The sequence below is a fragment of the Octopus sinensis genome, linkage group LG1 (genome assembly GCF_006345805.1).
Source record: "Octopus sinensis linkage group LG1, ASM634580v1, whole genome shotgun sequence".
Taxonomy (NCBI): domain Eukaryota; kingdom Metazoa; phylum Mollusca; class Cephalopoda; order Octopoda; family Octopodidae; genus Octopus; species Octopus sinensis.
Genome location: NC_042997.1, coordinates 68,706,303 through 68,720,428, shown reverse-complemented (window position 1 = coordinate 68,720,428; position 14,126 = coordinate 68,706,303). Strand labels below are relative to the sequence as shown.

The 14,126-nt window shown below is 34.4% G+C and overlaps 1 protein-coding gene across 5 annotated transcripts in view; it reads right to left on the bottom strand.

The window, feature by feature from the left end:
- Positions 1 to 14,126, bottom strand: part of LOC115214201 (neuronal acetylcholine receptor subunit alpha-10-like) — a 247,720-nt gene that overhangs the window by 58,062 nt on the left and 175,532 nt on the right. The window lies entirely within an intron of this gene.

The window sequence follows — 14,126 nt, the reverse complement described above, 5'->3', positions numbered from 1 at the left end:
CATATTGTGTTTGTGAATGTCCTGTACAATATTGTAAAATCCTATACTTTTTTATCAGAAGTATCCTTTCTACGGGCTGAATGCATTAATGTCTTTGCCTTTCCTTCATTCTCTACAAGCAGATAGTATCATGAAGAAATTTTTGAAAGTCTTTATAATGTATGTGTAGTCTGTGTTAATTCTACAGATTCTGTAACCGCTCACCTTTTTTTATGCATGAGCTGGTTGTTGTAAAAGGATACCTTTCAATGAAATATAATATACCGGTTTTGGTTCGAGACAGACAAATTTGGTTGAGTACGTTACTTTCATTTTAGTGATTTCGGACATAGCCATATATGAACAGAGCATCCAGCTCGTTACCATATGAAATGTTACGCTAAGTTTGTTGTACTTTCCTCTAGTTCTGAACCATTAGTCATCAGGCAGGGGATTCTTTCCAAAACTCTCCTTTCTAAACCTCATGATGGTATTTGATCATGACTGTAAACTGGATACATGGATGTCTTTCAATACTTAGTTCTAATAGGTTTTGCTGAAGTATTATGATGATAACATGCAAAGTTTGATTGAAATGATATTAAGATGCTTTCTCCCTGTCTTGGTTTAAGGTGGAGTTGGCCCGTATCACTACTGATTTCGGAATTCGGGTTTTAATACCAATGGCAGAGATCTCATTAAGGATCCAATGGGGTAGCTGAAGTGATTTCAAGTTTTTGCCACAAGGGCAGCTCGTGGGAGGTGGTTAAGTTGACTACATCAACTCCAGTGCTTAACTGATACTTATTTAATCGATCCCGAAAGAATGAAAGGCAAAGTCGACCTTGGCAAACACATCTTGTGTGTTTATTATATGCAAAGACTACTTAGGACTGTGTACTATCCTAAGTAGTCTTTGCATATAATAAACACACAAAATGTGTTTGCCAAGGTCGACATTGCTTTTCATCCTTTCGGAGTCGATTAAATAACTATCAGTTAAGCACTGGAGTTGATGTAGTCAACTTAACCCCCTCCCACGAGCTGACGTGTAGATTTTCGTCGTTTTACAATCATATAGAAACATTTATTTTGAGCAGCTTGAAGAATATCTGGTTGGTTATTTCAATTAGGTTATTGTCTTTGTTCCGAGGTCCCACCTGATTCATGCATCTAAATGCGTTCATCTTTATTGTTCCCCTTTTTCTGTTCTATGCTAATGCCATTTTCTCTGGCTACGGTATCATCCCTATTTTCAGAGGACATCCTCACAAAGTTGGCAATAGTGTAGCATGTTGCCCTTTTCATCTGTTTTAGTTTTGTAGAACCTCTTTTTTTTTAAGCAGATCTTGTTTTGCATATTGTGTAGGCATGATTGATGGAGGTATTAATTACTGGAAGAAACTTTTAATATGAGACGTTACAAACTATGCATTACTTCATGTCAGGCTCGCATTGAGATTTATTCACTCTATGGTTAGTGTTTTGTCTGTATGTGTCTACTTGTACGTATTCACGTCTAGTGTCTCCTTTATTGTTCTATAACAATATGTTTTGCAAATCGGAACGACTAGGATAGATAGAAGTGAACTGCTAATCGCTACAAACGATGCAGGAAGACAAAAAAATAAGCAGCAATGTTAAACAGATGATTCAAATATTTTCCAATGACTCTTCCTCAAAAATTCATTCTAAGAGTACTTGTAGTCGTTGATATTGCCCCAGATTTTGTTTTCATTTCCGTTATCTTTTTTTTTTCTGTTTTCGTCCCCTTTTTACTTAAAAATATTCTATTTTGCTTCTCTGCTCTTCTGGAACTCTAACGGTGGAACGTCAGTAATATATTCTGACAGTATAGTTAGGAGTATTTTATCCAATGGTGCATAGTTTCCATTTCTTTTTAGAAAACTATTTTTTCCATCATCATCCATATCGAGTAAACAAAAGATTTCTCTAAAAACAAGAAAAAACAACTTTCAGACGGTAATATTCGCAGGAATGATGGATATTTGCAAACGAATTTGAAATTGCATACTTCTACATAAAGGAAACAAATCCACAGCAGCAGCATCTTAGCACATGAATTATGGTACTCTGTTCTTTACTCTCAGAATCCTAATTCATGCATAACTTCACCTTCAGTAAAAATAGTTCTCATGGTTGTGTGATTAAGAAGCTTCCTTTGCGTTTACGTATTTTCCGACTTAATCCCACTGCGCAGTAACTTCTACTGTAGCCCTCGCACCGTTTAATTCTGTGTGTGTGGATTTGCATACACACGCCCGCGCGCACACACACATACAAACACACACACACACACACACACACTATATATATATATACAGTATATATATATATATACTGTATCATTCTACAAAACAGAATATATAGTACGATACAAGAGAAAACGATAAGGGGTCTATACATTTATAAATGCCGAGAGAAATAGCATGATAAAATTATCTTTAACTATAAGGTGCGGGAGTAGTTTTGTGGTAAGAAGGCGCCTATGTGGCTGTGTGGTAAGAAAGCAGAGGCGTGACTATGTGGTAACAAGGCGCAGGCGTGGCTGTGTGGTAACAAGGCGTAGGGAAGTGTCTTCTACTATAGCCTCAGGCCGAACAAAGCCTCCTGAGTAGATTTGGTAGGCGGAAACTGAAAGCCCGTCGTATATATATATATATATATATATATATATATATATATATATATATATATATGTATGTGTGTGTGTGAGAGAGAGTATGTATGTATGTATGTATGTATGTATGTATGTATGTATGTATGTATTTGTGTGTCTGTGTTTGTCCCCCACCATCGCTTGACAACAAGTGTTGGTGTGTTTAGGTAACTTAGCAGTTCGGAAAAGAGACCAATGGAATAAGTACTAGGCTTGCAAAGAATAAGTCTTGGAGTCGATTTGTTCGATTAAAGGCGGTGCTGCAGCATGGACAGAGTCAAATGACTGAAGCAAATGAAAGAAAAAAAAAAATTACAAAATTCAAATATCACAACAAATATCACATGTACAGATAATATAATTCAATATAGTTAATAAATAAATTACTTACATGCCTGCAATAATACAATGTAGCATGTTGCTCTTTAAGACAACGCTGAAATTAAACTACATCATCAGATGAAAGACAAAAGTCTTAAGAAGTAGCTTGACTTCGGCAATGTTTTAAATGGGTTTTTTTTATTATTGCAGATATGCAAGTAATTTATATATCATTAAATTAATTATCTTTACATGTTACATGCTTTAAGTTACGAAACAATTTGTCATGATATTTGAATTTTCTTATAGTTTAATAAATTTCATCATGCTATCGCCATTTATAATAACTTTATATATATATGTATATATATATATATATATATATCATAAACGAAGGAAAATGCACACAGTTTACATAATTTTAGTATATTTCAAATGAAAGAGTATTGTGGTAATCGACCGGTTTTGCATTATCTACTCATGACATTGAAATTATTGGGATTTCGTATTTGTTAAGAAGTTTTTAGTCCATGTTCTTGTATGAAAGTTTGTGACTGAATCCACAAGAAGAGAAATTTAAGGGGAGGTAAATGGTGATAGATATTATTCGGGACGGGAGAGGCAATTGCTTACTTTTGGTATGGGATAAATAAACATAACAGTAGCTCATGAGCTAAAGTAGTGAAATATTTACAGTGATGGATATGTGATCATGAATTAAAATATATACTGAGACCAAAGTTGGTTATGCGTTCATGATTAGGCGTGTTCTGTATTTTTCGATAAATATATTTTCTTTATTTAAACGTGCTTCTACGGAAATTGTTTCTTTGCTTTGCTAGTTACTTATGCAGTGTGTTTCTCTGTCTAAGTGACATTCGTATCTGTCCTCTATAGTTGTGTCCACAACCTGAACAAGTTATAGCATAAATTAAAATGCTGGATGCACAAGTGAAGTTGGTCTTAATTGTGAAACTCTTTCCTTGTTTGAATTGGAATTCCGAGCTTTGTATTAGGTTGGGTTATATTCCATAGTTTGGACGTTCACATTTCTTAACCGTTGGTTTCGTGGTTGTTGCGTATAGCTTTGCATTTGTCAGATTTATTCTGTTTGCTGACTTTTGTAGATTTTTCCTATCTGTTGATTCATTCACAAACTTTCGTACAAGAACATAGACGAAAACGTCTAAAGAAAATACGAAATCACAATAATTTCAATGTCATGATTAGTGAAAGCGAAACCCGTCATTAAAAATATACTAAAACTATGTAAACTGTGTGCATTTTCCTTCTTTTATTGTGTATCTATATATAACTTTTCACAATACAAATCACCATATGGGGATAATCGAAATTCTCTTCATCCCTTTTCTTACTACATATATATGTATATATATATAGAGAGAGTAGACAGACAGACAGGCAGACAGACAGAGATATATAGATAGATAGATAAATAGATAGACAGATAGATCGATAGATAGATACATAATACATGCATACATATATGTGTGTGTGTGTGCGCGCGTGTGGGTGTGTGTATGTAAGATTGTGTGCTTTGTGTCTGTGTTTGATCCTCCCGTGACAATGGTGCTGTTTTATTTTACATCCGCGTTACGTAGTTTGGCAAAAGAAACAATGAGAATAAGTGCCAGATTAAAAAACATATTTGTATGAGCAAAACTTTGCACAGCGGTGCTCCGCAGTCCTTAAGTTAAAGGAGCAAATGGTAATATATTAGATTTATAATCATCTCATTAGTAGTTCAATAAATATTTCCTTTCTAATGACTTCTCTTCTTTTTAACTGCAATGGTGCCAAGGGTGCAACTTCTTTTTACGCCAACGTATTTCCTTTTGCCGTGTTCGATGTTAACAAGCTCTGTATATCATATATTCTGTAGTGGGGTCTGCCTGCTCGTGAAACCATAACGATTCGAATCACTTTGTTTATATATTTCATATACTTCATTCTTAACCCTCTTAAACTCCAAAGCATGCTTGTTTTCAGACTTTTAGTTAGCTTTTGTTTCATACTTCCTCGCTTATATAAAGATTTCTTTCCGTAACTCCAAATTAGATGAAAAAAACAGGATATGTTTATCATATAATATGAGATGCGCAAGGAAAAGTGATCATTTTACTTTATACTTTATTCATAGCCACAGTTACGGGTGACCGAAACACCACCAACCTTGATTATTACGTCTATATACAGTTACATGTAATTTGATAGTTAACTCAGAATAAAGGTTAATATTTTCGCCAGATTTAAATGTATAAACTGTTTGAGATATATTTTCATTCAGATTAGTTTAGTTGTATAGCTGAATCTGAAAGAGCATCATTTGTGAACAAGGTGGGGATTTTGCTAATGTGTTGCTTGATTTATTCCTTTATTTATAGATGTCATAAGTTCGATTATGCTTATATAAATAATTATGAAAAAAGAGCAGGTATAATTGTAACAGCATTTTATGATATGGATTGTTGTCGTCTAGTTTAAATAAGTAAGAATAAATTGTTTTTTTTATATGTATATAGGGACAGCAGCGGCCCTGTGTGGTGTGAAGCTTGCTTCCCAACCACATGGTTCCTTATTTTGTTTCAGATTTATATAAAGAAGACCCTAAAATTTAAGAGCTGAAAAGTACATTACTGAACAGCGAACACATTGTGAAATTTTATTATCAAAACCAGTCCCATTGCATCTTTTACAATAGCCTCAGGCTATTGTGCCTCTGTTTGCTGTGTAATTTTTGGTTTTTCAAAGGAGAGCATTAACTCTTATTTGCAACGGGTAGATACTTCATTGTGTCCTTTGATTAATATAATTTTACCTTTATAGCTATGTAACGCTGATTTAGGCCTGCAACCACGTATATTAATATTTTTGCTATTGTGGATTATTTGTATTGACTTCGATAATAATAATATTAATATCTATAAAAATATTCAATTCTGAATATTTTTGCTGCTGATTAATATTTTCATACTCAGGCTGTCCACATTTTGGCGCTAAGCAATTAAGGACGCTAGCAAATTTAAAACGTGGCGGACTGAGGTGATGTTGCTAAAGATCAAGATGTGCTGGAGAAGGTACGAACATTGTGTCAAACCAAGAACCGATCTACATATATACTTCTTCCATTAAATATATAGCTTTATGTTATAACTAGCATTAAAGACCCGACGTTGCCGGGTCATAGTGTTAGTGCATGTATATATGTGTATATATACGTGTACATATTACATGTACATCTATATATATACATCTACACATAAAATACAAAATAAAAAGTTATATCTTGATATCGCTAGTGGTAACAATACTCAAAATATATAATAGACTGAAATTGTTAGCCTGTCTCTTGTAATTTCGATCAATTGTATCTTGTCCTCCCTCTTGTATAGAAGTGTGGCTACAATCCAGCCTACCTCTACTTCTGGTGGAGGGAGGGGCATTTTAAATTTTTTCCGGGACGTCCTACGTCCCAGATATAAAAGTAAATTTAAATATTTCCACCTTGCAAGTTCGAGTCGAGTACTCCCTTGCACGCTCCGTTTACTAGAACCTTGCTTCTATTGTGGCGAATTTACCGCCTCTGATTAGATACCTTTCATAGTCACACCAAGACACTTTTCGAAGGTGCTTTCCTCCATGTGTTCAAATCTTTTTTCTCTACATTGTATACTTTATAGACAATAGTCTTTTCTTTAATTAATTTTTTTATTATCCATCTGGACTATTCCATTTCTGCACGCTAATTTTATTTTTCATTTATTCCCATTCATGTGAAACCACTTATTCAAGTTCAAATCATTGATGTAATTTTATACCAATTGCTATTTTTACTTTTGTTATGTTACTTTAGTTTGATTTTAATTATTACTTACTACATATAATTCAATTGTTATTATTATTTTTATTGTTAAAGTGAAAGTATCTGACATAAAATAGAGAAACGTTTTTGATTCACTTTTAGCACTTAATACTGAAACAGTGGAGAAGATATGATATTGCTATGGGCTCGCCCTAGGCAAGAAGATAAACATTTGTTTTTGCCGATGACACTCCCCGGACCCTAAGTAAGGCATGTGTAAAATTTGAATGAAATTGGTTGTGTAGTTCTCAAGTTTTAGGGAAACACACAGACAGACAGACAGACACACATTCTCAGTTTTATATATATAAAGATGGTATGTGAGAATTCCCTTTCGGTTCGCTTGCCCGTATACCGTTGCACTTATTGTTGTCAGGGTAATTTTTGGTGGTCCAAATGAGAATTTTAACTCTTATTTCTAGCGGCTAGACACTTCATTGTGTCCTTTGATTAATGTATTTATATATATATATATATATATATATATATATATATAATATATATATATATATATAACAAATAAAAAAAGGGTGGCTGATTAGCAATTAGAACCTAAAAGCAAATTAATAGGGTCATAATTGTAACAGAGGGTAGTGACTAGCACCGATTTTGCTAAAAATAAGAGCTAAAACTAAAAAAGAAACCACAAAAGCACTGTCTGAATGACTGACAAAGGGAGGTAAGTCCCCATCGAACCTAGTCGGATCACAATTTCGGATTTTGAGGATTGATATGGTCTACATCAAAATCTGAAATCGTGATCCGACTTTTTACGCTTACCTCCCTTTGTCAATCCTTAAGAGAGTGCTTTTATGGCTTTTAAGTCGTTTTAACTCTTATTTTTAGCTAAAGCAGAGCTAGTCAGTACCCTCTGTCATTTTTGTGACCTCTATTAATTTAAACATACACACAAACATATATATATATATATATATATATATATAATATATATATACACTATTATGCATGTGTGTGTATGTATATATATGTACATATACAAGCACACCCATCCATAGGAGAACGGTATAAACGTTATAAATATATTATGAAAGCAATCTAGGAATGTGATTTTATGAGGGTTGTTAAATATATTGGCAGTGATGTACTGGCGTTAATGATCTAACGTCTCCGCAATCATTGCTGGCCTTGTGTTAAAAAATTGGACTATTATTAAACTAATATTATTTGCGCAGGAATACGAAGCACTACCCCATTTGGGAGTTGAAACCACGTGAGTGCAACACCCTAACCACGAGTTCACTCGCTCTCATCCATTTAGGATTCATAAAGTAATCAAATAACAGCCATATACTATTCTCGCGAGTACAAAATCACAATATTGTGCAAATTAGTAGAAGAAGCTGGAACAAAATGTTCTGCCTGTTTACTTATGTTTTGCTTAAATTTATAATTCAAATGCTACTGCTTGGACTGAATTTGCTGTTAATTATTTTGTAATCGGTGATATCAATACCCGCGAAGTCCTGGTGATGGTCAATTAAAATTTAATGTAATGACCAACAGAAATTTAAATCTTTGTGCCAATTTTAGAAAATATGATTATTTCTGGAAGAAATAACTGCATTGACAGTAGCACCATTGATTTTGCACTTTAATAAACCAATCTTATCTTTTAGTTAAATCCTGTTAAGTTGTTGTTTGTTTTTGTTGCTTTTTGCATATTATTTTGTACATTATTTTATCTATTTTTATTTTCAATGCTATTTATCAGTTTCTGTTTATCTATTCTCTCAAAATTCTAATTCATTTTCATTTTATTTTTATTTCCCTTGCTCTTGAAGCATTATTAGTATTATTTTTACTGTCATCTTCATAATCATTGTCATATTCACTTCTCTTTTTTTTTTGTTATTGCAAACACTTTATTTCTCATGATTCATATTTTTTCTCTCTCTATGTTGCTCTATTTCCCCGTTTTTCTTTTGAGTTACACAATTCTCTTTATCCCAGTATGTCTGTCTTATCTCTCTCCTCATCTCTCTTTATCTAATCCAATACACCTTTACTCCTTTTTATTACTGCTGTTTATTCCATATATTTCTTCTATCTCTCTCCCCTCCCCGCTCTCTCTCTCTCTCTCTCTCTCTCTCTCTATCGCTTTCTGTGTCTCTTCGCTCTCTCTCTCACAATGGCCTCTATATCACAGTGACTAATTTTCTCTTGTATTTCTGAATATTTGCTTTCGCTGTGCCATTATATACATTGTTTTTACTCTGTTACTCACTCTGACTTAATTTTAATCATCTCTTTTCCCTCCCACACACAATTTTCTTTCTCTATATCTTAATATCTTAAATCTCTCCCTTTCTTATACTTGCGCATTTGTTCCTTTGATTTGTTTCTCAATTTTCTCTTTTCCTTTAACTTTTTTCATATTTCCTTTTCACCCGTCTTGCTTTCCCAATATTTCAATGTCCTACTTTGTTTTGTTTCGATTTTTTTTCCTTCTGAATTTGACAGTAAACATTGCATCACAATATCTGTTTGAATGAAATAACAGCAGGTGCTGATTATATTGAAACTAATAGCAAGCGTTTGAATCTGTTTAAAAATAATCAGGAAATTGATTATGAGTAATATTTGAATACATAATGTGCACAATAATTTCCCATCACTAATACTTAATGTTGTCTAGCTATTGTCCTATTTGTAGTATCACTACATGCACCAATACAATCCAGCGTATACTGAGTAGACATTCTAAAGCTTTATATTCTTTCTCTTGCCTACAGTTTCATGTTAACATTTATACATCTGCACACACATATACACGTGTATATATATATGTGTGTGTGCGTAAGTGTGAGTGTATATATATATATATATATATATATATAATATATATATATATATATATATACATATAATATACATATATATATACACATATATATATATACATGTATATACATACATATATATATATGTATATATATATATATATATATATATATATATATATATATATATATATATATATATATATATATATATTGAAAAGTGTGCAGGCGTATATCTTTGTATCTGTTTGTGTCTATTTATGAATATGTCTTTCAGCTATAGTTTCAAGAGAACCCACGTTTTGTGAGCGATATGTCATTAAATGTAATCGTAAATGTCATTGAAGAGAACGTATGAAATTTCGCTGTAAGATGTAGAATCAAACCTAACCCGAAGATATTGTCAAATTAAAAATTTCTAATTAGATATTATCTGTGAAACAGCAATTTGGATCATTTATCCTTCAGCATGGACCATGTGCCATGTGTTAAAACATTAACTGAAAAATATTAGAAGCCTCAAAATGAAGCTAGTTGACATCGCCAAATAAGTGTGTACCTTACTAATGCTTTTCAGCTTTTTTCAACATATTGTCATTAGAATTTTGTTAACTTACGATTTTTTTCGATAACAAATTACAAAGCTAATAAACGCGAAATGTACATGAATGGGTGATTCAAATATAATTATGATTTCAAAAAAGATTATGAAGGTAAAAGAAAAAATTATTTATACTTTTTGTCAGAGGAAACAAGACTAAAATGTGCACAGAAATAATTTGCAGTATATTTTCCTTGCAAGGGGGAAAATTACTTAAAAGCTAAATAATATAGTAGATATACGTACTTTGTCTTCTTTCACAACATTCCAGTCAATTGTATTCGTTAGAAAATTTATTCTTATGCTCTAAAAATAATTTACATTTCAATGAATTATACTTCCTCTGTCTTCAGTAAATTCAAAGATTATTGATATTCAGTAAGATCATTTTGAAGAAATTATATATATTCTTTTATCTTTTACATTTGCTTCAGGCATTTGACTGCGGCTATGCTGGAGCACCGCCTTGAAGTGTTTTTAAGCTTAGCGTTTATTCTATCGGCAGGTAATCCGAACTACTTAGTGACTGGAAGGTGAGCACACCAACACTGGTTGTCAAGCGATGATGGTGTAACAAACACAGACAAACATAGATATATATATACATATACATAGGTGTGTGTGTGTATACATATATATATATGTGTGTGTGTGTGTGTGTGTGTATGTATATATGTATGTATGTATGTGTGTGTATGTGCGTGCGTGTGTGTGTGTGTATGCTGGTTGTCTACTTCTTATAAAGAGTTTAACCAACACTTACACTTCAGAACTATCATGCCGTCTGATGTAGCGTTTTAAACCAGACAATATTTTGAAAAGACACCCACATAAAGTGCATATCTACTTTGGACCACCAAGTGCTGCAGTTAAGTACTGAGCTTTGTAGATCTTAAAATGTCTATTGAGACTTTTGTAATGTATTTATGTATATTCTTTTATTCTCTTATTCGTTTACTTATTTCAGTCAAGTAGCATCGCCTTTTAGTCGAACAAATCGACTTTTTCCTTGTAAGATTGGTACTTTACGGGAACATAAACACACCTACATCGGTCGTTAATCGATGGTGATTGGACAAACACAGACATAATGACACACACAAATATGTGCATATATATATATATATATATATATATATATATATATATATATATATGAGTCGGGCTTCTTTCAGTTTCCTTCTACCGAATCCACTCACAAATCTTCGGTCGGCCCGAGGCTAAAGTAAAAAACACTTGCCCAAGGTGCCACGCAGCGGGCTGAACCCAGAACCATGTGACTGGGAGGCACGTTTCTTACACACAGCTACACCTGCATTTATATATATGTGTGTGTGCGTGTGCGTGTGTGTGTGTGTGTGTGTGTGTGTGTGTGTGTGTGTGTGCGTGTGTGTGTGTATCGGCTTACCTTTGTGTTGAATACATCTGGAGTTTGGGAGGGAGGTGGAGGGCATTCGGTTCTAATGTGGCCTTTCTGGCCACATTTATAACAACGAGGCTTCCTGCTCTCCACTGTAACCTTTAATTGCGCGTCACACCCCACCAATAAGGTGTTTGCTATATTTATAGGACATTGGGGGCTGCCTGGATTAACATTTACAGGTCTTGCTCTGTCAGTTCTGTAGTTGCGTTCTGGAGGCTTGGCGGATTGTTATTTTATCCTCCAAGCCTAATACGATGGCTGCAACGAGCCAGGCTTTGATGTTCTTCTTTTCATGTTCCTTGGAAGGAGGCCCAACTCTATTGTCTTGAGTGGGGAGGTGGAGAGTTGCCTGGACTTCTAATAATACTGACTTCTCATGTTAACAGATATATTTACCAAAATTACAAAAATAATATCTTGAAACTCTAATGAGTAAATTTACTCAATAAAATCGTCATTGGCTTCAACCACGACCTCCAGATGACTTCGGAACCTCCTGCAACTCTTCTGGGCAGTCTCCTTGTTTAAGTTAAGGAATACCTCCCCTTTATCTTTGGTGTTACAAGGAGTTTTGTTGGTCTCTCGTTCATCTGCGACCCATACATAAGGATCGAAGGAGAGTTAGGTGCCCAGATGTTAGGAGTGATGTGGTCGCAGAAGTTACCTGACTGCTATGACTGGGTTCTCCGGCTTATGTCTCAGGGTATAGAGTCCTGTTGCCATGCATAGGGGTTTCCAGCAGCCACCCTCTTGACCTAGGGCAGCACTCTCTCCTCCAGGTACTTGATGCAGGCCTCCATGTTGAGTCTGAGACCGTGTGAGTAGATAAATGGAGGCATGACGTCACCATCTCTAGTGATCACTCCAAGCACCATGATGTTGACTGAATGTACATGTTTTGGGGACACGGCAAGCCAACGGTTGTTCTGTCTGTTCACCATCTGATCCTGGCAGAAAATTTTCTCGTCTGAGAAAAAACATAGCGTGTTTGGTTGGAAGGGATGCTTGAGTTTGTTCAAAAGCTTCTTAGTGCGGTCTTCCCTCTTGTCCTTTCACATCTTGTATGAGGAAGACCGAATGTCTTCATGCACTACCTGCGTGATAAGAAAGTCAGACTTTCCCATGTCCCTGGCGATGGACCTGATTAACTTTGAGAGATCGTTGTCAGTCATGGCCTGGATCTCACTAACAGATTCAAGAGTTTTTTAACAGAAGGATCAGAGTGAGTTTTCCGAGCTGCCGTACCTTCGTAATCACCATTAGACTCATTCAACTCTTTCTGAATCATCTGCACTGTCCCCAAATTGACATCTAAACACTTAGAAATGTTTGTATTAGAGCTTCCGGTGCGAATGCCAAGCAGTAGAGCATGTCATTGCCGAATTTCTAGCAAAGGGAATTGCGTCGTGGCGCTGTTGTTTTCACAAACGGTGCCCAACTGACCCTATTATACTGTGTAGTTGACAAAATCAAAAACATATTACGCACATGCGCGAAATTAAAAATATAGAACAGCGACAATTTACCCACTTCATCCCGTGTATAATATGTGTTTGTGTGTGTGTGTGTGTGTATGTGTGTATGTGTGTGTATGTGTGTGTGTGTGTATTATACCCAGACACAATACAATTAAGCATGTTGGTATATATTCCATCGTATTTTCGCTATTTAAATGTTTTGGTCTATCTACCATTCACGAAGTAACACGTATATTTTATTTACAGTAATACAGTTCAAATTAATTTGCAGCAAATGACTGTACTAACTATCATTATTATAAACATTTCTCTTCCTAGTTTGTGAAGAGAGAGTCTAGAACAATCTGGATGCAGTTAAATATCGTTAATACATCCACTGAACTTTTTCCTGCGTAAACAAATATATGGCCACTAATGATGGATTTATTATATAAGGCAAATATGGTTTTAAATGAAATATGTTCGCGAAACATAAATAACGAGAACAGAAACTAAAGACAACTGGTGTTCGAAGAAGCACGTTTTAGATTTTGTGAGTCGAAATGTGGAGGAAGCAAACAAGAGGATATTTAATTTATCACGAAATTCATCAAGGTAAAACCTTCTCCCTGAAATGTTTGTAGCTACATATGATGACACAAAGCCAAATTAAACAAGAAGGTAATTCCATCTTAATCATTAATATAAAATAATTGTATGCAAGTATAACCTAGTGGTTAAAATGTTCGTTTTACAATATTGAGGTTTTGAGTTCGATCCCGCACTCTTCTCTCTTTCCTAAGTGTTTTTCCCTCTTATCATCGAGTCTCGTTAGTGGAAGGAAATTGTGTTGCAGTCTACCAGATGAATTGTATCTATAATTTAAGGGTACATTATCATCATATATTTTGTAACATTGACTTAGGTTAAGAAACTACTAAATGTTTATCGTAGGCTCCAGCAAGAGGTCTATCACAATAA